Source organism: Leptonychotes weddellii, chromosome 9 (genome assembly GCF_054177405.1).
Source record: "Leptonychotes weddellii isolate Sample4059 chromosome 9, ASM5417740v2, whole genome shotgun sequence".
Taxonomy (NCBI): Eukaryota; Metazoa; Chordata; class Mammalia; order Carnivora; family Phocidae; genus Leptonychotes; species Leptonychotes weddellii.
In genome coordinates this window covers 62,057,324-62,068,475 of record NC_138377.1, presented here as the reverse complement: position 1 = coordinate 62,068,475, position 11,152 = coordinate 62,057,324, and positions in this window count along the sequence as shown.

Below are 11,152 nucleotides of genomic sequence, written 5' to 3'. Positions count from 1 at the left end.
CATAACTGGTATTGAAGGATATACATGCAAAACAATGATCTATCACATGTTGCTTGTCAGACTGGCAGATATTAAAAGATTAATAATACTGGTGTAGGTAAAGGCGTGAAGAAACCAACATTCTTATAGTAAACTGGTATTTCCTAAAAGAAAGTTTGTTAATAAGAGTAAACCATAAAATATGAATGTTTTAACACAGAAGTTCTTTCCTAGGGGTTTATCATAGGGAAAACATTAAATAAATGTCAAAGGACAGTAATTATAATATTGTCTACAACAAAGAGTTAGAAATGACCTAAATGCCAAATAAAGAATTAGAGAGAGATAAAGACAGAAAGAAAGGTTTAGAAGTTTATTCCAAGAAAATATACAGTAGTTACTTCCATCTTGTGGGATGTTGAATGAATTTTATTTTCTTCTCTGTATATTTTCCTATTGCTTAAATATCCTTTATGAACATACATAATTTTTATAATTAAATAATAATCTTGAAATTTTATTTAGAATTTGGAAGAGATCATTAAAAGAAATAATCCTACATTCTAAATCTGGTTCTGTTTATGTTTCTGAGTCTTTCTGAAGTGAGAGGATAAGGATAGATAATGAACTATTTCCATGAACCTTGCAATCTCCACAATATTTACTCTACAGAATGCTTCAAATCCTAGTATGTCTTCTCCAGACGTAAAGTGTAATGGAATGAGGTAGAATTGAGTGAGGTGGTGTTCAGTTGGAAGTAACTCTCAACTATTTCTAGAGGAGCTTGTATAGTGGTGTGAAAGCAGATATGTTGGCCAGGTGGAGAATATTTGGTACCTCTTGGGAATGCAACTCTTAAAAATTTTTATAGGTGATATTAAATGGCTGCAGAGATCTGAAAGCCAATGTCAGTGATAGTTTTTACTTTGAGACACTGCCAGAGGAAGAAGGGTAGAACCCATGATTCCAAAAGAATTTTAAGAGGCCTTAAGTGAGGGGAGGAAATCCAAACAGGTAATAAATATATAAAAAGATTCTAAACCTTATTAGTAATCATAAAAAATGTGATTTTATTTTATTTTATTTTATTTTTTAAGTAATGTCTACACCCAGTGTGGGGCTTGAATTCATAATCCCAAGATCAAGAGTCCCATGCTCCACTGACTGAGCCAGCTAGGCGAGGTGCCCCAGAAAAATGTGATTTTAGATCACAGTGAGCTATCATAATTTATGCATCAAATTGTCAGAAGTTAAATTGTCAGAAATATGAAGTGTTGGTAAGAATATGAAGCAATGGGACCATTTTTACACTATTGTTGGTTTTAAGCTGGTTACAGCCACTGTGGAAAAGAGGTTTAACATAATCTAGGAACATAAAGATGTACACATCTTTTGATTTTTTACAATTCCACTTCTGTTTGTATACTCTAGAAAAGAACCTTGTATGTGTATGTCATATTTTTTGTAGTAGGCTTACAAACCCCAAATGTCCATCAATCCAAATGTCCATCAATAGTAAAACTTTAATATTTTGGTATATTTATAAAATAGAATACTATATGATATATCCCCTAATATGGATGAACATATACATAAAATAAAGTGAGGGAAGTAAGTCAAAAGGATAGGTGCAATATGATTTAAATTTTATACAATTGAGAATCTGAAAAAAATCAAATTATTATTTAGGGATTCATAAATAGCAAAATAGAAAAACAAATTATTCATAGAAATCAGAATAATGGTTATTGCTAGTGGGAAGGAAGAGAAATGTAATTAGGGAGGGACACAGGTTACTGAGACACTGACAATATTCTATTTCTAAAACTGCCTTGGTTATAATTATTTTGTAATTGTATGCTTTATATACATTACTGAAATATATTTTAAAATTAAAAACATTTAAAATAAAGCTGTGGGGGAAAAACACAATAATTATTTCTATATACTCCTCTCAAGCAATTACCTCCCACAACTTTTCTTTATCTGGTACTGATGGTTCCTAGTAGATGTAAAAGGGTTGTGTGTTGGAGTGAAGGAAACTGCTTTAAGTTAGAGGAGAACGGTACAGCTAATATACTCTCAGACAGTCCCTCAACTCATTTGAGAAATGGATAACTAAAATTCTCAGTCTCTAATATCAGAGAACACATGTGAGAGGCAAACAACAAGACTGAAGTTATAAAACCTTTGCCAGATAAAATCAAGAAAAGATATTGAGGGTATTTATTCTACTGTTGTTTGGTGGAGTGTTCTGTAAATGTCAATTTGATCCAATATGTTGATGACATTGTTTAGTTCTCCTATATCCTTACTGTATTTCTGTATATATATCATTGAGAGAGAAGTGTTGAAATCTCCAAATATAATTGTGGATTTATCTATCCTTTTAATTCTGTCAGTTTTTGTTTCATGTCTTTTGTAGTTCTGTTGTTAGGAGCATACACATGCAGGATTGGTGTATCTTCTCGGTGAACTAAAACTTTTATCATTATACAGTGTCCCTTTTTGTCCTTGGTAACTTCTTTGCTATTAAGATTACTTCATCTGATTTTAATATAGCCACTTTGATTAGTAGTTGATAGTTATCTTTATACATTCTTTTACTTTTAACCCACCTATATTATTATATCTGAAGTGAGTTTTTTATAGGCAGCATAGAGATGGGTCATGTTTATCCATTCTGACAATCTGTCTTTTAATTGCATACTTAGATCATTTAGATGTAATGTAATTTTTGATATGTTTGTACTTAGGTCTATCACTTTTTTGTTTTATGTTTTTTCCTCCTGTTTTCATTCCTCTGCATTACCTTTCTTGCCTTCTTCTGGGTTATTTGAAATTTTTTAGCATTCATTTATCTTTTGTGATTTTGACTATATATCTCTGAATTGTTTTTTTTAGTGGTTGCTCTAGTGATTATAAAATATTTACTTTTCATTTTACTTAGAATCCATATTTTATTACTTCAGTTGGAATATAGGCTCTTACTATATTATTGCCTCCCATGAAGGCTATAGATTGCTTATATATCTACATAAATTCAGAATATCTTTATTTCACCTTCATTCCTGCAGGATATATTCACTGGATATAGAAATCTGGGCTGACAGTTATTTTCTTTCAGAACTTTAAAACATGCCTTTGTTTTTTTATTTATTTTTTATTTTTTTATTTTTTGGTTTGCGTGGTTTCTGATAGAAAAATCCCCTCTATCTGAGTCATTGTTCCATTGATGTGTTGTTTTCTCTGGCTGCCTTCAGATTTTTTTTTTGTCTTTACTGTATAATGGTTTGATTATGACATATATGGATATGGATTTCTTTGGGTTCATCCTGTTTTAGGCTCCTCAGCTTCTTGAATCTATAAAGACCTTTTGCTTAACTTGATATGTTTTTGACAATTATTTCTTCAAATATTTTTTCAGCTCTGCACATTCTCCTCTCTGTAACTCTGATGACACCAGTGTTAAACATTTTTTTTATTGTCCCATAGTTTCTGTGGCTCTGCTCATTTTTTAAAACTTGATTGAATAATTTATGTTGATCAGTCTTCAGGTCTACTGACTCTTATCTGTCATCTCCATTCTTGCTATTGAGTCCATTCACTGATTTTTTTCTTCAGTTATTATATTTTCAATTCTAAAGTTTCCATTTAATTCTTCTTTATATCTTCTGTTGCTTTGCCAAGACTTTCTATTTTAAAACTCATTTTAAGAGTGTTCAGTTGCTAATTCAAGCATTTTATAAAGGAAAATCTCTGTGAGATTATTTCAGCATCTGTGTCATCTCGTTTTTGGCATCTATAGTTTGTCTTTTCCCTTATGAGTTAGGGCTTTTCCTGGTTCTTCCTATGCGAATTAATTTTGGATTGCATTCTAGACATTTGGAATATTATAAGACTCTGGATCTTATTTAATCCTATTGAGAGTATTCAAACTTACGTTTTAGCAGAAAATCAACCTGCTAATGTTCAGGCCACATGTTCTGCTTTGCCTTCTCTGTGTTTCTAATAGCAGTTCAGTTTTTGAAGGTTTTGTAATGCTTCTTGGATATTTTTTGTGTTTGTACCATCCAGTGTTCATCTTGGAACTTAGAACTTGGATGGTGGTCTGCCCATTATTTAGGTCTCAGTTTTTGTTATTCTGATTAGGATAAGAGTCACCCTGTGCAGCTGGGAATGAGCCTTGATGTTCACAGACAACATTTTGGGTTGTTCTTTTAATCTTTTTTTTTTTTTTTTAGTTCAGGCCAGAAATTTGGTATTGCAGATACTCACTGCATACTTCAGTTTTTGAGCCTGCATTCAATACCAAGTGATGTGAGGACAGAAAGAAGAAAAAGGTAGTGAGGGTTAACCCCCACTCACTTGGAACCACAGCTTTACCAAACAGAGAGGAAAGTCCACCTCCTTCAGAATTTATTTATTTTTTATTTTTTTAATTCCAGTATACTTATCATACAATGTTATATTAGTTTCAGGTGTGCAATATAGTGATTCAGCTATTATGTATGTTATTCAGTGCTCATCACAATAAGTGTACTCTTAATCCCCTTCACCTAAACCTCTCTATAGTTATGAGTCTTTTTTTGGTTTGTCTCTTTTTCTCTTTGTTCATTTGTTTTGCTTCTTAAATTCCATATATGAATAAAATAATTATGGTATTTGTCTTTCTCTGACTTATTTCACTTAACATTATACCTTCTTCATCCATATTATTGCAAATGGCAAAATTTCATTCTTTTTTATGGCTGAGTAATATTCTATTGTATATATGTACCACTTCTTTATCTGTTCATCTATTGATGCACACTTAGGTTGCTTCCATAATTTGCCTATTTTGAGTAATGTGATAAACATAGGGCTGTATATATCTTTTTGAATTGGTGTTTTCATATTCTTAAGGTAAATACTGAATAGTAGAATTACTGCATCATATGGTTCTACTTTTAAATTTTTGAGGAAACTCTGTACTGTTTTCGAGAGTGGTTGCACCAATTTGCATTCCGAACAACAGTGCAGAAAGGTTCCTTTTTCTCCACATCTTCACCAACACTTGTTTCTTGTGTTTTTTATTTTAGCCATTCTGACAGGTGTAAGGTGATAACTCATTGTGGTTTTGATTTGTATTTCCCTGAGGATGAGTGTTGTTGAACATCTTTTCATGTATCTGTTGGCCATCTCTGTGTCTTCTTTAGAGAAATGTCTGTTTATGTCTTCTCATTTTTAATTGGATTATTTGTTTTCTTTGGTGTTGAGTTATATCAGTTCTTTATATATTTTGGATAATAACTCTTTATCAGATATGTCATTTGCAAATATCTTCTCCTATTTGGTACATTGTCTTTTAGTTTTGTTTATTGTTTCCTTGCTGTGTGGGAACATTTTATTTTGATGTAGTCCCAATATTTATTTTTGCTTTTGTTTTCTTGCTTCCAGAGACATATCTAGAAAACTATTGCTATGGCTGATGTCAGAGAAATTACTGCTTGTGCTGTCCTCTAGGTATTTCATGGTTTCAGTTCTCACATATGGGTCAAATCCATTTTGAGTTTATTATGGTGTATAAGAAAGTGGTCCAGTTTCACTCTTTTGCATGTCGCTGTCCACTTTACCCAAACCATCTGTTGAAGATGAAATGACCATATAATCATGGGTTTATTTCTGGCTTTGTATTCTGTTCCATGGATCTATATGTCTGTTTTTGAGCCAGTACCGTATCATTTTGATTACTACAGCCTTGTACTATATCTTGAAATCTGGGATTGTGATACCTCCCAGTTTTGTTCCTTTTAAAATTGCATTGACTATTTGGGGTCTGTTATGGTTCCATACAAATTTTAAGATTTTTTTTCTAGTTCTATGAAAAATGCTGTTGGTATATTGATAGTGATTGTATTAAATCTGTAGATTGCTTTGGGTAGTACAGATATTTTAACAATATTTATTCTTCCAATCTATGAGCATGGAATATCTTTCCATTTGTATGTGTAGTCTTCAATTTCTTTTATCAGTGGTAGTTTTCAGAGGACAGGTCTTTCACCTCCTTGGTTAAGTTTATTCCTAGGTATTTTCTTGTTATTATTATTATTATTAATTTTTAGTATTTTGCAATTGTAAATGGAATTGATTTCTTAATTTCTCTTTCTGCTACTTCATTATTACTGTATAGAAATGCAACAGATTTCTATATATTGATTTTGTATCCTGTGACCTTACTGAATTCATTGATCAGGTCTAGTAATTTTTTTGGTGGAGTCTTTAGGGTTTTCTATAGTTTCATGACACCTGAGATAATGGAAGTTTTACTTCTTCCTTTCCAATTTGGATGCCTTTCATTTCTTTTTGTGGTCTTATTGCTGTGGCTCGGACTTCCAATACTATTGAATAAAAGTGGTAAAAATGGACATCCCTGTCTAGTTCCTGATCTTAGGGGAAAAGCTCTCAGTTTTTCACCTCTGAGCATGATGTTAACTGTGGGTTTTTCATATATGGCTTTTATTTTGTTGAGGTATGTTTCCTCTAAGCCTACTTTGTTGAGGGTTTTTATCAGGAATGGATGTTGTACATTGTCAGATGCTTTTTCTGCATCTATTGAAATGATATATTTTTTTAATCCTTTCTCTTGTTGATGTGATGTATCTACGTTGATTGATTTGTGAATATTGAGCCACCCTTGCATCCCAGGAATAAATCCCACTTGATTGTAGTGAATGATTTTTTTTTAATCTGTTGTTGAATTTGTTTGCTAATATTTTTTTGTGGATTTTTGCATTTACCTTCATCAGAGATACTGGCCTGTAGTTTTTGTTTGTTTTGTTTTGGCTTTTTTTGGTAGTGTTTTTATCTGATTTTGTATCAGGATCATGCTGGCCTCACAGAATGAATTTGGAAAAATTCCTTCCTTTTCTATTTTTTGAAATAGTTTGACAAGAATAGGTATTAACTTTTCTTTAAATGTTTGGTAAATTTTCCCTGTGAAGCTGTCTGGTCCTGGACTTTAGTTTTGTTAGGTGTTTTGTTTTTTGTTTTTTTTTTTTGATTACTGATTCAATGTTATTGCTGGTAATCACTCTGTTCAAATTTTTCTATTTCTTTGTGATTCAGTTTTGAGAGATTATATGTTTCTAACAATTTATCCATTTCTTCTAGGTTGTCCAGTTTGTTGGCATATGATTTTTCATAACATTCTCTTATAATCCTTTATATTTCTGTGGTGTCAGTTGTTATTTCTCTGTCATTTCTGATTTTGAGTCCTTTCTTTCTCTGACTTTTTTTTTTTTTTATGAATCTAGCTAAAGGTTCTTCAGTTGTTGATCTTTTCAAAGAACTAGTTCTTGGTTTCAGTGCTCTATTCTATTGTTTTTGTTTGTTTGTTTTTAGTTACTATTTTATTTCTAGTTTAATCTTTATTATTTCATTCCTTCTACTGATTCTGGAATTTGTTCTTTTTCTGGCTCCTTTAGGTATAAGGTTAGATTGTTTATTTGAGATTTTCTTGCTTCTTGAGGAGGCCTGTATTGCTATAAACTTCCCTCTTAGAACAGTGTTTGCCAAAGATTTGGGAACACTGTGTTTTCATTTTCAATTGTCTCCATGTTTTTTTTTTATTTCCTCTTTGATTTTTTGGCTGATGCATTTGTAGTTTAGTAGCATATTATTTCCTCCATGTATATTTGTGTTCTTTCCAGATTGTTTTTTGTAAATGATTTTCAGTTTCATAGTGTTGTGATTGGAAAAGATGCATGGAATGACTTCAGTCTTTTAAAATTTTTTGAGACTTATTTTGTGGCCTAACATGTGATGTATTCTGGAAAATGTTCCATGTGCACTTGAAAAGGATGTGTATTCTGCTGTTTTGGGATGGAATCTTCTGAATATATCTGTTACATTCACCTGGTCTGAGGTGTCATTCTTGTTGATATTTTGTTTGGATGATCTCATTTATGTTAGTGGGGTGTTAATGTTCCCTACTGTTATTTTATCACTATCAATTACTCCCTTTATGCTTGTTTTTAACTGCTTTAAATATTTGGGTGCTCCCACGTTGGTTCATAAATATTTACAATTGTTAAAATCATTTTGTTGTGTTATCCCCTTAATGATTATATAGTGCCCTCCTTTGTCTCTTGTTATAGTCTTTGTTTTAAAGCCTATTTTGTCCAATATAAGTATTGTTACCCTGGCTTTCTTTTCACATCCGTTTGCATGATAAATGCTTGTACATCCCTTCATTTTCAATCTGCATGTGTCTTTAGGTCTGAAATGAGTCTCTTGTAGGCAGCATATCGATGGGTCTTGCTTTTGTAACCATTCTGTCACTGTATATCTTTTGATTGGAGTGTTTAGTCCATTTTCATTCAAAGTAATTAATGATAGGTATGTATTTATTGTCATTCCATTACTTGCTTTATGGTTCTTTTTGTGGGTCTTCTTTGTTCCTTTCTTTTCTTGCTCTTTTCTCTCATGGTTTGCTGGCTTTCTTTAGTGATATACTTATTTCCCTTTCTCTTTATTTTTTGCATTTCTTTTACCAGTATTTGATTTGTGGTTACTATTAGATTTATATATAATATCTTATCCATATAGCAGTTTATATTAAGTTGATGGTGGCTTAAGTTTGAAACCATTCTTTACTCCTCTCCCTGCCATGTTTTAGATATACGTGTTAATACTTTACATCCTTTTATTTTGTGAATCCCTTGACTGATTTTTATAGATATAATTTTACTGCTTTTGTGCTTCCTACTTTTCTTACTTCTACTTATGGTCTTTCCTTTTCACTTAGAGTCCCTTTTAACACTTCTTGTTTAGTGGTGATGAATTCTTTTAGCTTTTGTTTATCTGGGAAACTCTTTGTCTCTCCTTCCATTTTGATTGATAGCCTTGTTGGATAGAGTATTCTTGGTTGCAGGTAATTTTCCCTCAGCACTTTGAATATCTCATGCCAGTCTCTTCTGATCTGCAAAGTTTCTGCTGAAAAATCCACTGATAGCTCTGTGGGGTTTCCCTTGTACGTAATTGGTTTGTTTTATTTTTTCTTGCTGATTTTACTTTATTTCATTTTTTAAAAAGATTTATTTATTTATTTTATATAGAGAAAGTGTGCATGCATGCCAGTGGGGGAGGGGCAGAGGGAGAGAATTTTCAAGCAGACTCCCTGCTGAACTGGAGCTTGATGTAGGACTCAGTCCCATGACCCATGAGATCATGACTTGAATCAAAATCAAGAGTTGGATGCTCAACTGACTTAGCCACCCAGGCGCCCCATTTTGCTGCTTTTAAAATTCTTTATCTTTACTTTTTGCCATTTTAGTTACTCTGTGTCTGGTGAGGACCTCCTTGGGTTGATTTGTTGGAGTCTCTCTGTGCTTCCTGGATCTGGGTTTCTGTTTCCTTCCCCAGATTCAGGAAGTTTTCAGCTTTATTTCTTCAAATAAATTGTCTACCCCCATTCTCTCTCTTCTTATTCTGGGATCCCTATAATGTGACTGTTACTATGCTTGATGGTGTTGCTGAGTTCTCTTGACCTCTTTTAATTTTTTATCATTTTTTTAAAGATTTTATTTATTTATTTGATAGAGAGATACATAGCAAGAGAGGGAACACGAGCAGGGGGAGTGGGAGAGGGAGAAGCAAGCTTCCTGCTGAGCAGAAAGCCCGATGTGGGGCTGGATCCCAGGACCCTGGGATCATGACCTGAGCCGAAGGCAGACGCTTAATGACTAAGCCACCCAGGCGCCCCTTTTTTATCATTTCTTTTTCTTCATCTCTGATTGGTTCTTTTTTATGTTTTTTCTCTTTTTGTTGAGGGTCTAACTGAGGTCCTCCACTCTTTTCTCAAGTCCAGTGAATATCTTTATGACCATTACTTTAAATTCTCTATCAGTCATATTAGTTATCTTTGTTTCATTTAGCTCTCTTGCTGTGATTTTGTCCTGTTCTTTCATTTGGGACATATTCCTCTGTTTCCTCATTTTCTCTAACTCTGTGTCTGTTTCTCTGTGTTAGGAAAGTCAGCTATATCTGCTGTTCTTATGAAGAAGAGGTCCTCTAGTCCCTTGCAGTGCAATGTTCCCTGTTCATCAGAACCCAGCACTATAGATGTGTCTCCTGTGTGTATTCCATGAACCCTACTATTGTGGCTGAGCTGGGTTTTTCAGTTTAATCTGCCTTGGCTCTCTTTGCTTGTTCTGGGTGGAGTTTCGTCCCTGTGTTGTTAATTTGCCAGGTATTTTTTATATTTAATTAAATGGAAGAATTCATACATAATAGTTGTGTTAGAAAATCTTGATTATTTTGTAGAAGTAAAAAACTGACATTGGTTTCTTGTTCTATAATAGACAACATCTCATATCCATTCATTATAAGAAAGCCGAATCATAGGCAGAGGAAAAGATTTTGTTTTTCCATTTTGGAAATATATATACCTTCACTTCATCCGTTTTATATATCCAGTGCAGAGGTACAAATTAAAGAAGAGTTGAGAAACATTGTATATTTGTGCCTTTGTATTAGAATCTTGTCAGTTTACACTTGGGATTCATGTAGGGATCAGTGATGAGACTAGGTTAGTCTTAACTGTCTCAGTTTAAATAATTAATCAGCTGTGGGGTCCCTTAAGTTTTATGCTTAGCTCATCTCAGGGGTCTTCAAATTTATGGATCTATCTTCTAATTTTTGCAGCAAACATCTCATTAATACTGATTATACATTATTTGGTAAAGACTCTTTATTATGAGTTATAGTTGCTTGGTTAGATAGAGAGTAACCTTGGTCTGATCTGGTATTTTTTTTAAGTTCCTAAGTTACCGTTGAAGGAAGAATTTGATCAAGTGCTCAGACATCTTTGAAGATAGAGGAATGGTTACAAACTAACTGCTAATTGTTTTTTCCAATATTATTTTGTTTCTCTTGATTTTTTTTTCTTTCAATGGGAACAGATTACCTTAAAATTCTTAATATTAGTACCTAATATTTCACTAATAATGGAGCTGATAAATAATAATTGTTTACTATTACTGATTTATAGGAAATCCTAAAAACAGAAACGGTAAAATATAGATTGCTTCCTACTATATTTAAAATAGCATAATACTGGCAAGTCAAGTGAAATAGACAGTCCTTATATAGATCCAAATATATGTGGGGATTTAAAGGATACAAGTTTCAT